This window comes from Narcine bancroftii, chromosome 5 (genome assembly GCF_036971445.1).
Source record: "Narcine bancroftii isolate sNarBan1 chromosome 5, sNarBan1.hap1, whole genome shotgun sequence".
Lineage (NCBI taxonomy): Eukaryota > Metazoa > Chordata > Chondrichthyes > Torpediniformes > Narcinidae > Narcine > Narcine bancroftii.
This window is the reverse complement of record NC_091473.1, coordinates 17,854,892-17,871,438: the sequence shown is the minus strand read 5'-3', so window position 1 is coordinate 17,871,438 and position 16,547 is coordinate 17,854,892. Positions and strand designations below refer to the sequence as shown.

Genomic DNA, 16,547 nt, shown 5'->3' with positions numbered 1-16,547 from the left:
AACCTCCGCCTTTGGAGAATCCATTTCTACTATTCTGCAATATTTTAAAATCTGAGGAAGGATATTAAAGAATATAAAAATGGAAAAGATATCACGGCATCTATTGCTCAGGTTTCCAATAAATTGAAAAATTTACAGACTGTTGTTAAAATTGATAATATCAAAATTACAGATCTGGAAACTTCAGCTGAATTTCTGGAAGCTCAACTTCAGGACTGCAACGAGATAATACTGTATTAAACAGATCTAATGTTATTTTACTGAAGGAAATTGGGGATTTGCAGGCTAGGAGCTGAAGAAACAGCTTAAAAATTATCAGATTAAAAGAAGAAACAATCGAGCCACCTTACCAAATTCTTTGCTGAGTTTCTCTGCGAGCTGTTTGGTTAAGACTTGCTGCCTACTGTACCAGAAGTTGACAGAGCGCATAAATCGCTTATTCCTAAACCAGTTCCTGGTGGTAAGCCTCGCTCAATTATTCTCTAGTATAGAGGTATGTCGCAGTATCGTAGATAGAATATTCAAATCATTGTTGATTATCCCACGGAGGTCATGAAGGAACGAACCCAGTACAAAGAAGTTATGTTTCAACTTTACAAAAGAGGTTTTAAAATATCTCTGCTTTTCCTGGCTAGATTGTGAATCACTTTGCCGGGTAAGACTATGAAATGGCTGAATTCCCTGAAGGATATGCAGAGATTTCTGCAAGAATTTCCTTCTGCTTCAGCTCTTCAGTAAAGTGCTGGTATTTTAGTTTTGACTATATCTCATTCAGGTTGTTATTTTCAGTTCTTGTGTGGCTATTTAATTACGCCAGTATATAATTCTCTTTGGAAATACTTTTTTTAAAAAATAGGTATTTCTTTTGATTATTTTTTTCTCACTGGGGAAGGGACGTCCATTTTCTTTTATTCATTTTTATTCTTTTCATAAGACTGTTAATGTCTTATTTCCCTTTTCTTAAATTAACAATTATTCATTAGTTGGGATCTATTATAAGTTTATTATTTTAAGCTTCATTTATAATTTTAATTATGATAACATAGTTACAAGTATACAGCTGTCTTCCTTTTTGACCTTGCATTTTCTTTTAGGAGTGCTTCCAACTGAGAGATGTGAGGATTATCTGCTTGGTTTGCTATTCCCAGTGCTAGCTTGGGCTCGCTGGGTGTGGGGAGGAAGTTGTAGTTTTACATTGGGCTTCTCATGTGAAGTTATTTTGGCTTCTCTAAGATTATTAATTATATTGATCTTAATTTGGCTTTCTTCGTAATAGTGGATTCTAATTTTTCAAAAGGCTAAAGTTATAAAGATAATTATTTGGAATGTATCTGGTTGGAATCATCCTATAAAGCTACGTAATTTTTTTTTAAACAATGTTGAAAAGTTTAAACCAGGGATACTTCTTTTACAAGAAACTCATTTTTGTCTACTTGATGGCTTTCATCTTTTTAATATTTTGGAAGGGACAGCACTTTCATTCAGAATTTATAGCAGAGTCTAGAGGTATCTCAATATTGATTGATCAATCTATTCCATTTATTAAACATAACATTATTGCTGATCCTAATGGATGGTATTTGATTCTATCTGGTAAACTTTATAATAAATTGATTGTTTTTGTTAATATTTGCAGCCCTAATATAGAAGATCCAAACTTTTTTTGAATGGCTTTTTTTAATCTCTTACTGGATTTAAATTTATATTTTTTGATTGCAGGAGGTAACCTGAACTGTTGGCTAGATCTTGTACCCGATCACTCGTCTCCCAAAACTGCCACATTAAACAAGCCTGCTATAATTATTAACTCGTTCATGTTACAGTGTGGCATTATATATTTTTGTAGATTTTTCCACCCTAATGATAAGGAATTCTCTTATTTCTCTAAGGTGCATCATACATATCCTCAGATTGATTATTTCCCTGCAAATAAACAATTAATTTAATTTATTGATTCCTGCAAATATAAGAGAATATTAATCTATGATCACTGTCCAGAGGTGTTGTCAATTAATATTCCAGATTTACCTGGAACCACCAAATGTTTGAATCCTATTTTATTGTCAGATCCTGACTTTTTGAAATGCATAAAAGATCAAATTGCTTTAGTTTTTTTGAAAAAATCCTCTTCGGAGGATTACATCCACAGTGATAAAGCAGGAAAGCTTCTAGCTAGCCAATTGAAAGAGTATACTGCTCAGTGACTTATTTTTCAGAATTTCATAAAGATAATGGGATTATTACTACTGACCATGTAGAGATAAATGAAGCTTTTTGACAGTTTTATTCTAACCTTTATAAATCAGAATCTCTTATGGATTCAATTTTTATGGAAGAAATTTTAGGCAAGTTGACTATTCCTTTTCTTTTTTTTAAAAGACCAGTTACAGTTGCTAAAGCCTGTCTCCTCTAAGGAGATTATTGGAATAATTAACTCTTCACAATCTGGCAAATTTCCTGGCCCCAATGGTCTTCCAACTGAATTTTATAAAACTTTCTTGCAATCACTGGCACCCCATTAGACTCAATTCTCTCTAAATCTTTTGCTGTGGGCAATTACCTGTTAATTTTTAATGGGAGGTTCAATTCCATTTATTCCCAGAAATAATAATTTATCTGACTGTTCCACTTTTAGGCCTTTTGAATGCTGATGCTAAGATTATATCTAAAATATTGGCCTATAGGTTGGAAAACATAGTGCCTCTTATTATTTCTGAAGATCAAACTGGGCCTATTAAGGTTTGTTATTCTCAATTTAATATCCATCCCTTATTAAATATTCTTTACTTTCCTCCTGTCTCATCTTCTGAGTGTGTTATCTCATTAGATGCTAAATAAAAGCTTTTGAGAGGGTAGAATTAGACTATTTATTTAAAATTTAATTTTGGCCCTAAATTTATCAATTGGATTAAATTGATATATTTATCTTCTGTTGCCTCAACTTTTACCAATTCTTTAAAATTCAAACCATTTAATTTTTTTTGTGGAACTAGGCAAGATTGTTCTCTTAGCTCATTATTGTTTAATTTAGCGTTAGAACCATTAGCTGTGGCCTTTCAGTAATCTAATGACATCTCCTGAATCTTAATTGATGGGAGTGTTCATAAGGTTCCTTTATATGCAGATGATCTTCTGTTGTATATTTCGGACTCAGGTCGTTAAATTCCATCTGTCACTGCTTCATCAATTTGGTTAGTTTTCAGGTTATAAACTAAATCTTCAGAAAAGCGAGGTGTTTGTATTGTATTCTTCTGGCCCTCTAGATACCATCCTTCCTTTTAAAATAGCTGAAAATTAATTTAATTACCTAGGTCTTACTATTACTAAATATTATAATAATTTATTTGAAGAGAATTTTCTTACTTTAATGAGCTATGTTAAGAAGTCTTTAGCTCAATGGACTCCTCTCTGCATGTCCTTAACTGGATGAATTAATATTATTAAGATGAATATCTTACCCTAGTTTTTATATATTTTCCAAGCTGTTCCTGTTTATCATCCAAAAACTTTTGTTTTTAAATTCACTTGATTCAATTATTTCCTCGTATATTTGGAAAAATAAGCATCCTCATCTTAGTAAAGTTTTCCTTCAATACCTTAAAAAGAAAGATGGTTTGGCATTACCTAATTTTAGATTTTACTATTGAGCAGCTAATATTAGTTGCATAATTTTTTGAATTTATTATAAGGATAGAGTGCACGCTTCAAATTGGATTAATAGTTAACTCTATTAAAAAATATTATTTTGATACTTGGAGCATTATTACCTTTTTCTGCTTCTCAATTATCCAATAATTTTGTTGTTTAGCATACTTTGAGAATTTGGTTTCAATTTAGAAATTTTTTCGGGGTATCATAGATTTTTTACTTGCTAGCTCTATATTACTTAATTATTTTTTCCCCCTGTGCAAGATTCTGCTTTTCATGAATGGCTTAAGTTGGGTATCCCATCTTTTCAAGACAACAATTTAGCTTTATTTGAACAACTATCTCTTAAATTTAAATTTCCCAAACATAATTTCTTTAGACACCTACAAATTAGGAGTTTTTTTGAACACTGTTGTGTTGAGACTTCCTCAAGACCTTGTAATAAATAGAGTAGGGATAATCTATGATTTTAAACCAAATCAAAGAAAGTTGATATCACCTATATATGATTTATTCTTAAAGTCTAGGAATAATTACATAGATAAGATTTTAAAAATCACGGGAGCAACATCTTCAATTTTCATTTTCGGATACTACATGAGATTTTATCTTAAAAATCGGCAAATTCATCTCCTTTGTGTGCCCAACATTCGCTTTTATAATTTAAGGTAGTACATTTACTTTTCCAAAGTTCAATTGGCTAAATTTTACTCTAATATTTCCTCGAAATGTGACAAGTGTAAGACTGAAAAAGGTACTTTGTGACATATGTTTTCGCCTTGTTCCTCTCTCTTCATTTTTTGGGAAGTTATCTTTCGTACCTTATCTGTAGTTCTCAATGTGAATCCGAAACCTAATCCTATAATTGCCCTTTTTGGATCAATTGACAACTGATTTGAATTTAACTATGTCTTAATCTCATATAGTTTCTTTTGCCTCACTTATTGCTAGACATTCAATATTGATGAGATGGAAAGATGTCGTCCCTCCTATTTAAATTCAATGGCATGCCTAACTGTGGGGAAAAAAAAGCAGATGTTCTATTGTAATGGATTTTTAAAATTTTAAGTTTATGGGGTCCTTTTATCAATTATTTTCACAATTTATAAGATCATGGATCTTGCTTTGTGAGTTTGTGGTTTATTTTAATGGTTGTGAAATTATATGTACTTACCAGATAACTTCAGAAGGGAAGGGGTTAGTATAATAATTTTTTTTTTCAATTAGCCATATGTTGTAATTGTTTACAGAATAGGATCGCCTTGCCCAAAGGAGACAGCTTGCTTCTCATGCAACAAAGATCAAATGACCTTTGTGAGATGCGGCTGTGTGAGAAGCTGCATATAAAGCAAGTGAAGTCCAAGTAAAATATCAAGGAAACTCTCTGAAAGAGCATGCTTGCAATTGTGTCAACACAGGTGTTTGAAAGAGAGGTCTAAAGGCAACTGCAAGGAGGAGGGAGGAAACGATCAAAAACATTGCTGATGACCGCCCAAAAAACCAATGACAAGTGTATCGTGCAGCACATTGCTACAACTTGGTAAGTGGAATTTACAAAAAGAAAATCATACAATACTTCAAAAGGCAAAATGCCTAAGTATTAAGGAACTACTTTGGAGGAGTGGATGAATTCCACAGTTCTTGGAGAGGGATGACAATTTAAACAATCTCTTTTAATCCCAAAACAAAGATCACCACAGAAAAGTGGTTGATCGAAACCCAAAAACAGCATGTGACAGTGGAGTGAACTTGCCAGGTCTACAATCTGAGTGGCTCGAAACTCAAATGTGAATTTTCTTTGCAGTCCAACCTTGTAAGCAAGATTAATTCCAACATTTCTGGCAGAACTTACAATTCCATTCAAATTTGCCTCGATAGAAATGCTCAGAGGCACCTCTTCATCCTGCTCACACCCTGTCAGATTTGACAGTACAGAATGAGGTGAGATTCTGGCACAACACTTGCAGAGAAATTGGAAATTTTAAAATATTTTAAAAGTATAACTGGCAAAGAGAAACCATACTTCAGATCAGCATCAAGTTGCTGAGGGCTGATAATGATGGAAAACAATTCTGCTTCTGGTTTATGCATTACCAGAATTGATTACTGAAGCCAAGTCAACCCACAGTATTTAAACTAAATAACATTAAAACTGGAAGACAGGCAAAAGAAATATCCAAATGGGAAAAAGAAGATGCTTCTTGCAATCTGAATACTATTTATATGTCTACCTTTTAACTCTGAAATAGCCTTTGTCAATCAATCTGCAACTTGTAATTTGGATGGTTTGTTTTTGGGGGGCGGGTTGGGGAATAAATAGGAGCACGTGAATTTTTTTAAAAATGAAGTTCTCGTTTACATCACCTACCAGATTAGTAATAAGATTTGAAACAACTTCACTGTCCACCTACCTTTTCCCAGAAAGTGACCCAATGCCTAGTCATGCATAACAGCTAACAAGAATCTCCCCTACAATTTGTTTAGTCACATTAGGAATTGTTACAAGCCCAGAGGAGGACTCCAAAACCCAGCAGCAACAGAAATTCACCAAGACAATGGTTACTTAAACAAAAGTTGCTTTTAATTTTATTTAAACATAAAAATAGGGTCAAACTTTAACTTATTACTATTAACTTAACTTAACCCCCTTCTAATTCTAAGTGCACGTGTACACAATTTGTATATGTTCAGGAAAGTTCTTTGTTTCACAGTCCAATCATTCACTTCTCACTCATCCAAGTTCACCGGTATCAGGCAATTCTTATACTGTGCACAGAATTTAACATTTATGAATCTTCACCAGGCTCTAGTGAAAAGGTAAATGGTTACCGCTCAGGAAGGTTCTCATTGACTTCAGAGATTTGTTGCTCATTGGACACACACAAGCTGATTTCCTCCAGTCACTTCAGTGATTTGCCAAAGAAACTTGCCCCATGATAACCTCTTCTTTCAGGCCACCACAGAGTTCCTCTTGCTTCCTTTATTTCAGGAGAAATACTTGAAGGGTTTTGAACATGCTGAACTCAGAACTCACAACCCATCTTCAAAATGGGGTTTTTCAACAAACCTGCCAGCTTGTCATGTTGCAGCCTCAACTGCTACTGTAGAACTGACTCCTTTTTCTCTCTCTGAAAGAAGAATCCTGTTTGTTTTTCCTCTCACTGCTTGCAAAAACCAAACAACCTCTCCCAAGGGTCCAAACCCAACCTTTGAAAGAAAGATCTTAATAGTATTTGAGCCTGGACTGTGTTCCAATTTGTACCTCCTTTTGAAGTTCTTTCCAAAGCAGTTCCATTTCTCTGCAAAAATCAACCAAAGCCTCAATATCTAGCTTCAGCAAAGCTCTTGCATTTTAAATAAAATGTCTTTTGTGAAGTTACTCTGTCTGTGAAGTGACCTACACTAAACCCCTACCACCTATCTCTTTAAAGACATATTTATTCATATCCATACTAATATAACCTGTAACAGAATTCATAGAATTTCCCTCTCTTTCTCCCCCCCACCCCCACCAACCCCAGAATGGGCTTCTTTGCAACTACATGTGCATCATAATTCCAGAATGGAGTTATGCTGTTTCACCCCTCCAACCAACATCATCCAATCTCTCTCCCTCTCTCTTTCCAATTCTTCAAAAACTCATTCTCATCACTTCAACCCAAACACATCCCACAAGTTTTACTCAATGGAGATACTATTTCTGGTGAAAGCATCAAGAGATGCTCAGTCTGCAAGTAACAAAGGTAGCCTGAACCCGATATTTCTGAAGGCACAACACCCTTTGCCCAAAGTAAACATTTAAAATGTTCCGCCATCTCCAAGTTCAATGCTGCAAGCATATTTCAACTATCAAATACAATTTATTTAATTGAAACAATTTTCTGAATATTGTGACAGATTATGTTACATTTTATATTGTATTCAGATATGTTTTAAAGGAGATAAATTATGGCAGGTTTTTTTAGTATAGGTCACAAACAAACAATTCAAAAACAGTTCTCATTTAAAACGATGGAGCTCTGCTCCAGCCAGACAGTCCAGGCTCTGGGTCCCTTTGCAAAAACTTTGAAGAATGCTATAAGGACTTCACAAGTAGGTGTTAATTGGACATGCTGTGGAGTAATGGATTATTGTTTTGGAAAGCAAAAGATGAACTGCCTCGGAAGATTAGGTCCAGTGCCGTTGTCTGTCTGAAGGGAATTGGCTGTTCTAAGAGGGTCATTTGTTTTTTTTTCTGAGAGAGAGAGATAGAGAGAAGACAGTTCTACAGTCCAGCAGCAGCAGCTGGGACTGGAACATGACAAGCTAGCAAGCATGTGGAGAAACCCCATTTTGAAGATGGGTTGTGAGTTCTTAGTTCAGCCTGGTCAAAGCCCTTGCGGTTCATACAAGAGAGTACTGGCTGCATAAGGTTTCACCTGAAATAAGGGAAACAAAAAGGAACTCTTTGGTGACCTGAAGGAAAAAGGTTATCATCTGGAAAACCCTGATGGGGCAAGTTTCTTTGGCTAGACAATGAAATGGCTAATTGGAGTTTGTGTCCAATGAGCAATAAATCTCTCTTTGAAAACTGACAAGAACCTTCCTGAGTGGTAACTATTTACCTTTCAAGCACCAAAGCCTGGTGAACTTTATAAATGTTACATTTTGTGCACAGTATATGAATTACCTGATACCAGTGAACTTGGAGGAGTGAGAAGTGAGATTGGACTGTGAATCAAAGAACTCTTCTGAACTTAAACACAAATTACATACATGTGCGCTTAGAATTAGAAGGGGGTTAAGCAAAGTTTATAGTAATAAGTTAAAGTTTGATCCTGTTTTCATGTTTAAAGATAATTAAAAGTAACTTTTGTTTAAGTAACCATTTGTCTTGGTGTATTTCTATTGCTGCTGGGTTTTGGGGTCCTCTGGGCCCATAACAATATCATCCAGCCTTCAATCTTCCAAAGATTAGTTATATGAAGAGCTGAAGCTAACTTTGTTAAGATCCAGCACGAGACCAATTTAACATGCATCTGTCATGACAACAGCAGTTTCTCTTTCATTTGACATTCCATTCCATCTAATTCTTGCAAATTTGCCTTGAACAACCAACACAAAAATAGATAATCCAGTTGAACTGTCACAAATTGAACTGAATGGATTACATTGGCTTTTTAAACACACACGTTAGGCCTTATAAATCCATGTGGATGACATCAAAAATCCAAACAAGCTCATCAATGCTCAGCTTGTTCTTTGTTATACAACATCATGGTGCAATGTCATTTTTGTTTAATCAAATGTCTTGTTTGAGTATTCATGATGTAAGTCTTGCCAAAACAAGCCTTATGATGATTTCTACTGCTGAACACCTGGTCAAATGATCCCAATGAATATCACGTAGCCTGACATAGGAACACAAAAACAAAACTGGAATGGGGCCACAGGACTGATTAAATGCTGGGGCAAAAACTTATTTATAAGCATGTAAAAAGGAAAAGAACACAATGTTTAGGAAGAGAACTGTTTTGAATTGTTTGTTTGTGACCTATACTAAAAAACCTGCCACAATTTATCTCCTTTAAAACATATCTGAATACAATATAAAATGTAACATAATTTGTCACAATATTCAGAAAATTGTTTCAATTAAATAAATTGTATTTGACAGTTGAAATATGCTCGCAGCATTGAACTTGGAGATGGCGGAACATTTTAAATGTTTACTTTGGGCAAAGGGTGTTGTGCCTTCAGAAATATCGGGTTCAGGCTACTTTGTTACTTGCAGACTGAGCATCTCTTGATGCTTTCACCAGAAATAGTATCTCCCTTGAGTAAAACTTGTGGGATGTGTTTGGGTTGAAGTGATGAGAATGAGTTTTTGAAGAATTGGAAAGAGAGAGGGAGAGAGATTGGATGATGTTGGTTCCATTCTGGAATTATGATGCACATGTAGTTGCAAAGAAGCCCATTCTGGGGGTGGGGGGGGGGAGAAAGAGAGGGAAATTCTATGAATTCTGTTACAGGTTATATTAGTATGGTTATGAATAAATATGTCTTTATTGAACACTGAGGCACAGGTGACGAGGCTCAAAAAGGAAAACCCTTCATCAAGACTGGTACAAAACTTCTTTCTCTCTCACTCCTGGTGCTCAACACCCTGAGTTCCTATAGCAAATTGTTTATTGCTCCAGATTCAAACATCTGCAGTTTCCTGTGTCTCTCCAAAGATTTACTCCAAATCAGACATTATCACGATTTGATCCTGCAGCATTAGAGTTCAAATTCTGGAACTCCCTACCCAACGACACTGCAGGTTAATTCACCAGAAGGCCACAATTGTCTTGACCTCATGATCTTGGCTTAGGGCAAGAGGGCAAGAGAAACAGAGCTTCTTAGCAATGCATACACCAAAATGAAGAAAAGATCGTCCACAATATAAACATAGCAATGTCATCAATGTCATCAGAAGTGTATGCACAACCACGTTGAATCTGCAATTTCTTTCTTCTTCTTCTTTGGCTTGGCTTCGCGGACGAAGATTTATGGAGGGATATGTCCACGTCTGCTGCAGGCTCGTTGGTGACTGACAAGTTTGATGCGGGACAGGCAGACACAGTTGCAGCGGTTGCAAGGGAAAATTGGTTGGTTGGGGTTGGGTGTTGGGTTTTTCCTCCTTCGTCTTTTGTCAGTGAGGTGGGCTCTGCGGTCTTCTTCAAAGGAGGTTGCTGCCCGCCGAACTGTGAGGCGCCAAGATGCACAGTTGGAGGCGATATCAGCCCACTGGCGGTGGTCAATGTGGCAGGCACCAAGAGATTTCTTTAAGCAGTCCTTGTACCTCTTCTTTGGTGCACCTCTGTCTTGGTGGCCAGTGGAGAGCTCGCCATAGAACACAATCTTGGGAAGGCGATGGTCCTCCATTCTGGAGACGTGACCCACCCAGCGCAGTTGGGTCTTCAGCAGCATGGATTCGATGCTTGCGGACTCTGCCAGCTCGAGTACTTCGATGTTGGTGATGAGGTCATTCCAATGAATGTTGAGGATGGAGCGGAGACATCGCTGATGGAAGCGATCTAGGAGCCGTAGGTGATGCCGGTAGAGGACCCATGATTTGGAGCTGAACAGGAGCGTGGGTATGACAATGGCTCTGTACACACTGATCTTTGTGTGTTTCTTCAGGTGGTTGTTTTCCCAGACTCTTTTGTGTAGTCTTCCAAAGGCGCTATTTGCCTTGGCGAGTCTGTTGTCTATCTGCAATTTACAATTTTAATTGTAAATCTGCAATTTACAAAGACAATATTAACCCTGTTGCTAAGTAACACCCAAATTCTGTCAAAAATCGTAAAATTTAGCAATTGGAATAGATGTTGTTTGGTCATTTTATATATAAACAGAGGAGTACTGACATCTCCATGCTACACATGCAGTCAGATTGCTACAACACTCATTGAAGTGCACTGAGCAACTGAAGAACTGCTTTTTTTTCCCTGAAGATTTGCATCAGAATGAGACAGAGTAACTGCTCCCTCTACTGCTCACATTAGATCTTTCATTAGAAGTGGAATCTGGCTTCAGAAGTCTCAGGCAAGGCAAAACAGAATGCATCTGACCAAGACTCAGAAACCAGGAGATGGGGAACACTACAAGAGTTTCTGTTCCTGAAGACTGTCCACTGGTAAACATGGCCATAAAGCTCCAAGATGAGTGATCACAAGAAAAAAAAGACAAATGAAGCAGGCACCAAATGGGAAATTCATATCACAGTCAGGGAAACTAATCACACTTTACTCGAATTTGACAGCAGTCCAACTTCAGCTGAACATGACAGATCAAGCTTGCTTTCAAATACCAGATTTGGCCTGGCATGTTTTAAAGCACAGGGTATCAAAATGGAGTTGGTTGACAGCTGGGAGAGAAGGGATGAGATAAGATTGGAACTTGGAATTCTTTCACATAATCTTCCTGCCGTCTGTAATACAGCGAACTACCCTTCAATATCATTCAAACCTAAAGCAAAGCCAGTGGCCATTTTGCTCACTAGCCTTGCTCAATTTCTCTATAAGACCATCCATTTACAGCCCTGCAACATTTTCCTCTTACTTTATACAAGCTGTGAGTGAAGTCACTCAACACAAATCAAATTATGACTGGTTCCTTTGTCTTGCATTTGTGCCCTCAGCTTCCCTCTTGCTCTTGGTAAGATTCCCATTATTTATTTCAAATTCAAAATTCAAAAAGGTATGGTTAAATCTTCTTAATCTTCCGTGTTCTTCAGAAAATGAGCTGACTTTTTTTTACATTATCAGGATAGATAGACGTTTGGTTATTTCAGGCATAATTGAGCACAAGCAGGAAAGAGGCAGCAGTGAACTATCAACATGATTGCATTGAATGACTGAGCAGGCATGAGCCATCAAATGGTCTGCTGCTCCTCCTATTGCTTATTTTGTTATTAAAGTATTCACAATCAGCTCAGCCCATTTTAAATTGCATTATTGAGATCATTGTAACTCTCCTCCAAACTTCCACAATAAATAAATCAATTTCATGCTTTTTTGCTAAATTTCAGCTGCCAAATGCACTCCCATTGCTGCTCAGTTTAGCTCCGTCTTCCCAGCTTGTTCTCAGTTAATTATATTTTTAACTTTTCAGTCCTCTCCAAATTATGCAATGATAATTAGTATCAAAGCCCAGATCATGAACATGTGGAACTACAACAGCTCCATTAAAAAAAAACTTGTCCATAAAAATATACTGGAATTATAGACATTGTAAAATCTACTACACAGGAAGAAGTTTCAGCTCACTGACCATCTCAGACAGAAACAGAGTCAAGGTTTTGACAGAAGAACCACAAAATAGAATAGGCCCTTTGGCCCAATGAGCTGACACCAACCATCATGCACCCACTTGCACTTATCCTATTTAAATCTCCCCACATCCCCATTAACTACTCCAAAATTCCACCACTCATCAACACACTCAGGGCAATGAACAATCACTGACTGACCAACCAACCCGCACATCTTTGGGAACTGGGAGAAAACTGGTGCAGCCGGAGTGAATCCACAACATCACAGAAAGAAACTGCACCAATGGTCAGAATCAGGGCACTCAAGTTGCCCAAATGGCTACACGACTATGTTGCTCCCTATCCAGCTCTCACCTACAGCAATCAGGCTCACCCAGATGCCTTTCAAATGCAAAAGTTTCTGCCTCCACCAGCTTTTAGATTAGAAACAACCACCATCAACCCCCAAACTCCCACTGCTGCACAATCCTTGCTTGCTGAATCAAGGCCAAATCAAACTCTATGCTGCCACATCTCACAAGTTATAATTTTACAAGGCATTACATTTGGGATTATGTCATTATATTCAATATTCCACAAAATCAGCAACAAAACAATTGATATTATCCTTTCCAAGACTTCAAAGAGCTTAAAAAGGTTGGCTAAGCAAAATAAATCAACATTGGTTGTAATTCATGAACCAGTTTAGAAATTCTCCTTCATGGCATTAACTTAATCCTTGTTTGATTTCCACTGAATGAGGTCTCATCACTGTTGATCCATCAGAAATGCTGGAGTTGGCAGACACTATTTTGTCCAACATAACTTTCACTTGCAACAACTTCTCCTGGTCCAGCAGCAGACCAATTTCAAACAGAGTGAGTTAAGGATAGTTACAGACAGACCACTGGCACAAAAATGCATCATCTGCACCAAGTTGTTTGCTGCCCTTCCCAGTCAATTCCTTGTCGATTGAGGGCTTACTTCATGCAATAGATTTTTTTTTGGATAGATGTTTGGTTATTGCAGCCATCATGAAGCACAAGCAGAAAAGAGACAAAGATGATTATCAACCATGATCGCACGGAATAATTGAGCAGATATGAGCTTGTTCCTGCTCTTTATTTTGTTATTAAAGTACACACAACCAGCACAGCCCATTGCAAATTGTATTATTTAGATCATTATAACTCTAATCTTCCAATGGATTTTAAAAACAAAACTAAGTACCTGTTCAGCTGCAACAAGAATTTTGGTGCATATGACTACATCTTATTTTTTTTTTGGTAATATTTTATTTATCATTTTAAATATATTTAACAATCAACAACCATACAAAATGTCAAGAAAACCCATTCCTCCACCACCCCCTCCCTTCTTTACATCCAATTAAACAGAAAAAGAAACAGAAAAATCCCATCATCAGCGCGTACAGTAAAAAAGAGACATGATGTGTCACAATGTTAAAATCTTTACATAGGTCTGCTGGCTAGTCAGTAGCGATTGAAACCCTATGGTGGCCTTATGTTCTAAATAAGGCTGACAGATTTTTAGGAAGGTGTTATATCCCCTCCGAAGGCTGTATGTGACCTTTTCAAGTGAAATGCAGCTGATCTTTTCTGAAGATCACCTATCAATGAGGAGATGGGAGTCAGATTTCCATGCAACTGCTATACATTTCCTGGCCACATGCAAGATATTTTCTGTGAATTTAATTTAGAAATTAGTTAGTGATCTACCCACACTTGTAAAGTTTCCCAGAAGACAAAGCTCTGGGTCCACTGGGAAGGTGACTCCTGTGATCTTAGTTAGGGTATCACAAAAGTCATAGCAGAAGGGTCTCACCTTCGAGCAGAGCCAGGTAGAGTGTAAGAAGGAACCAACCTCTATCCCACACCGAAAGCACATCTCTGATAACTCGGGTTTATATTGGTATAATTTCTGTGAGGAGAGGTACAGCTGATGGAGAAATTTATAGTGGACCAATCTATACCAGGTATATCTAGTAGCCAATAAACTTCTCTGACATAGATCTGACCAGAGTCGTTCATCATTTGTTTTGTCCTAATCTGACTCCCATCTCACTCTACACTTATGCAAACTTGACTTTGGGTCCTCAATCATCAATAAAAAGTACATTCTAGAAATAAATTTATATTCACTTCCTTCATGGAGTAGTTTCTCCATTTCAGTGAGTCCCAGTAAAGTCATTTTAGGGGCCAAATTGGCCCAAAGTGAAGATCTTAACTGAAGGTTACAGAAGACTGTCTTGTTAAGCAAGTCATATTTCTTCAACTATTCAAACGACATGAAAAGTCCTTTTTCATAGCCATCTTCCAGATGTTGAATCCCATTATGGAATCAGGCATCCATAATCTTGTTGTTCAAAGTCATGGGTTTAAGTTCATTTTGCCTTTAAGGTGTTTTCAGTCTCACACCATATTCGAACCAAGTGTTTTAAAATGGGATTGTCTGTCCTTTTGGCTATAATTCTGGAATTCCATTTATAAATAAAATCATTGTACATCTTCTCTTTAAGGGAGTGGAATCCAGTTTTTACCCAGGAGGGGATATCATGTTCCCTCAAAGAATGAAGAAATACATCTCATTTGGGTGGCCAAATAATATTTTTTGAAACTGGGTCGCCGGATGCCTCCTAATCTAGAATCCCACATTAACTTTTCATTGAATACTCTGGGTACTTTACAGTTCCATATAAACTGCTTATTAAGGGGTTTTTTTTTAAGAAGGTTTAAAAAAAAGTGGAATGTGCAAAGACTAGAAAAGATACTGCAAACAGCAATATATTCATCTCTGCACAGTTGACTGTCAATTAGAGTGATGGGCAAGTTCACCCACCTACTCAAATCTTCTTCAATTTTACTAAATAACAGGAGATAATTAAATTTGTATAACTTCTGAAGATCATTATCTCTCATTATTCCAAGATATTTAATGCCACCCGAAGGCCACTTGAATGGGCTTGTTTGCTTGTAATCAGTGTAATCAAAATGCCTGTACTTGGCATTGAGCTACTGGCTGTTGTAATTAACCCTCCTGGCACTAAGCCATTGGTCTCTGCTAATGGCCTGGGTTTGTCCCTCCAGCACAATAAATGTGCCATCTTTGTTCTCCATCTTGGGTCCACCCTGCTTCACTCCATGCCTGTGTGTGTGTGTGTGTGTGTGTGTGTGTGTGTGTGTGTGTGTGTGTGTGTGTGTGTGTGAGAGAGAGAGATCTGATCCATCCCCATCAAAACTGCGTGTCCACAGTCCTTGCTTTTGAAACCGACGAAACCTGTTTCCTCACTCTCTACAATTGGCGCTGTGAACAGGGTCTCAGGGGTCTTGGGCTGGATACTGGCATGGGGAAATGTTCTGGAACAGGGGCAAAAAAGCCAGTGCAGGCACTAAGGATAGGATTCCTGGGTGGACAGATGAGGGATTTGAGCACTTGGCCAGCACGCTGGCCGACCAGGGTAAACCAGTGGACTAGTCCAAGCAGTGGTCTCTCTTCTTAAGAAGACGGGGATCCCCAAAGCCAAAGGGAATCAAGGGGTTCCTTTTGGCTGTTTGCATCCCTCCTGAGACACCAGGTTGGGATTACTAACCAGATCCAGCACTTATGCAGCCAGGGTGCAGTCCAGGCTGCCCAGACTTGAGCCAACAGTCTTGAGGACAGGGGGACTGAAGTCACCTTCAGGCTAATACAGCTGCAGCGGGCACGGGCAGCCAGACTTGCAAAAAAATTAGAGTCTGAATCCAGCATGGCAACAAGCTGGATGCATGGCTGGGGGATGGGGATATGTGGTTAAACAGTGACAAGCAGGGGGTACCCAAGGACCTTAGGTCTCACAACCACCCTTCCCCCTATGCACCAAACCCCTGCATGTTTGACCCATCACCATGCGGTCCCAGGTCCACTGCAGAGAGGAGCAGGATACAGATGACCAAGTTGAAAAGGAGCATGCCCGTGTGCTCCGCCCAACCAGTGGCAGCCAACCCCTCTCCTCTTGCCCTGTGGCAGAGACCCCTCTGCTCCCTCCGCAGTCGCAGCGACCACTCTCCTATCTCTACACCCGCCCCGCCCAGCAGCGACTCCTTTCTCGCTGATCATGGCACCC

At 38.0% G+C, this 16,547-nt stretch overlaps 1 protein-coding gene across 8 annotated transcripts in view; it reads right to left on the bottom strand.

Moving 5' to 3' along the window:
- itpr1b (inositol 1,4,5-trisphosphate receptor, type 1b) overlaps nucleotides 1-16,547 on the bottom strand; it is a 571,367-nt gene that overhangs the window by 383,836 nt on the left and 170,984 nt on the right. The window lies entirely within an intron of this gene.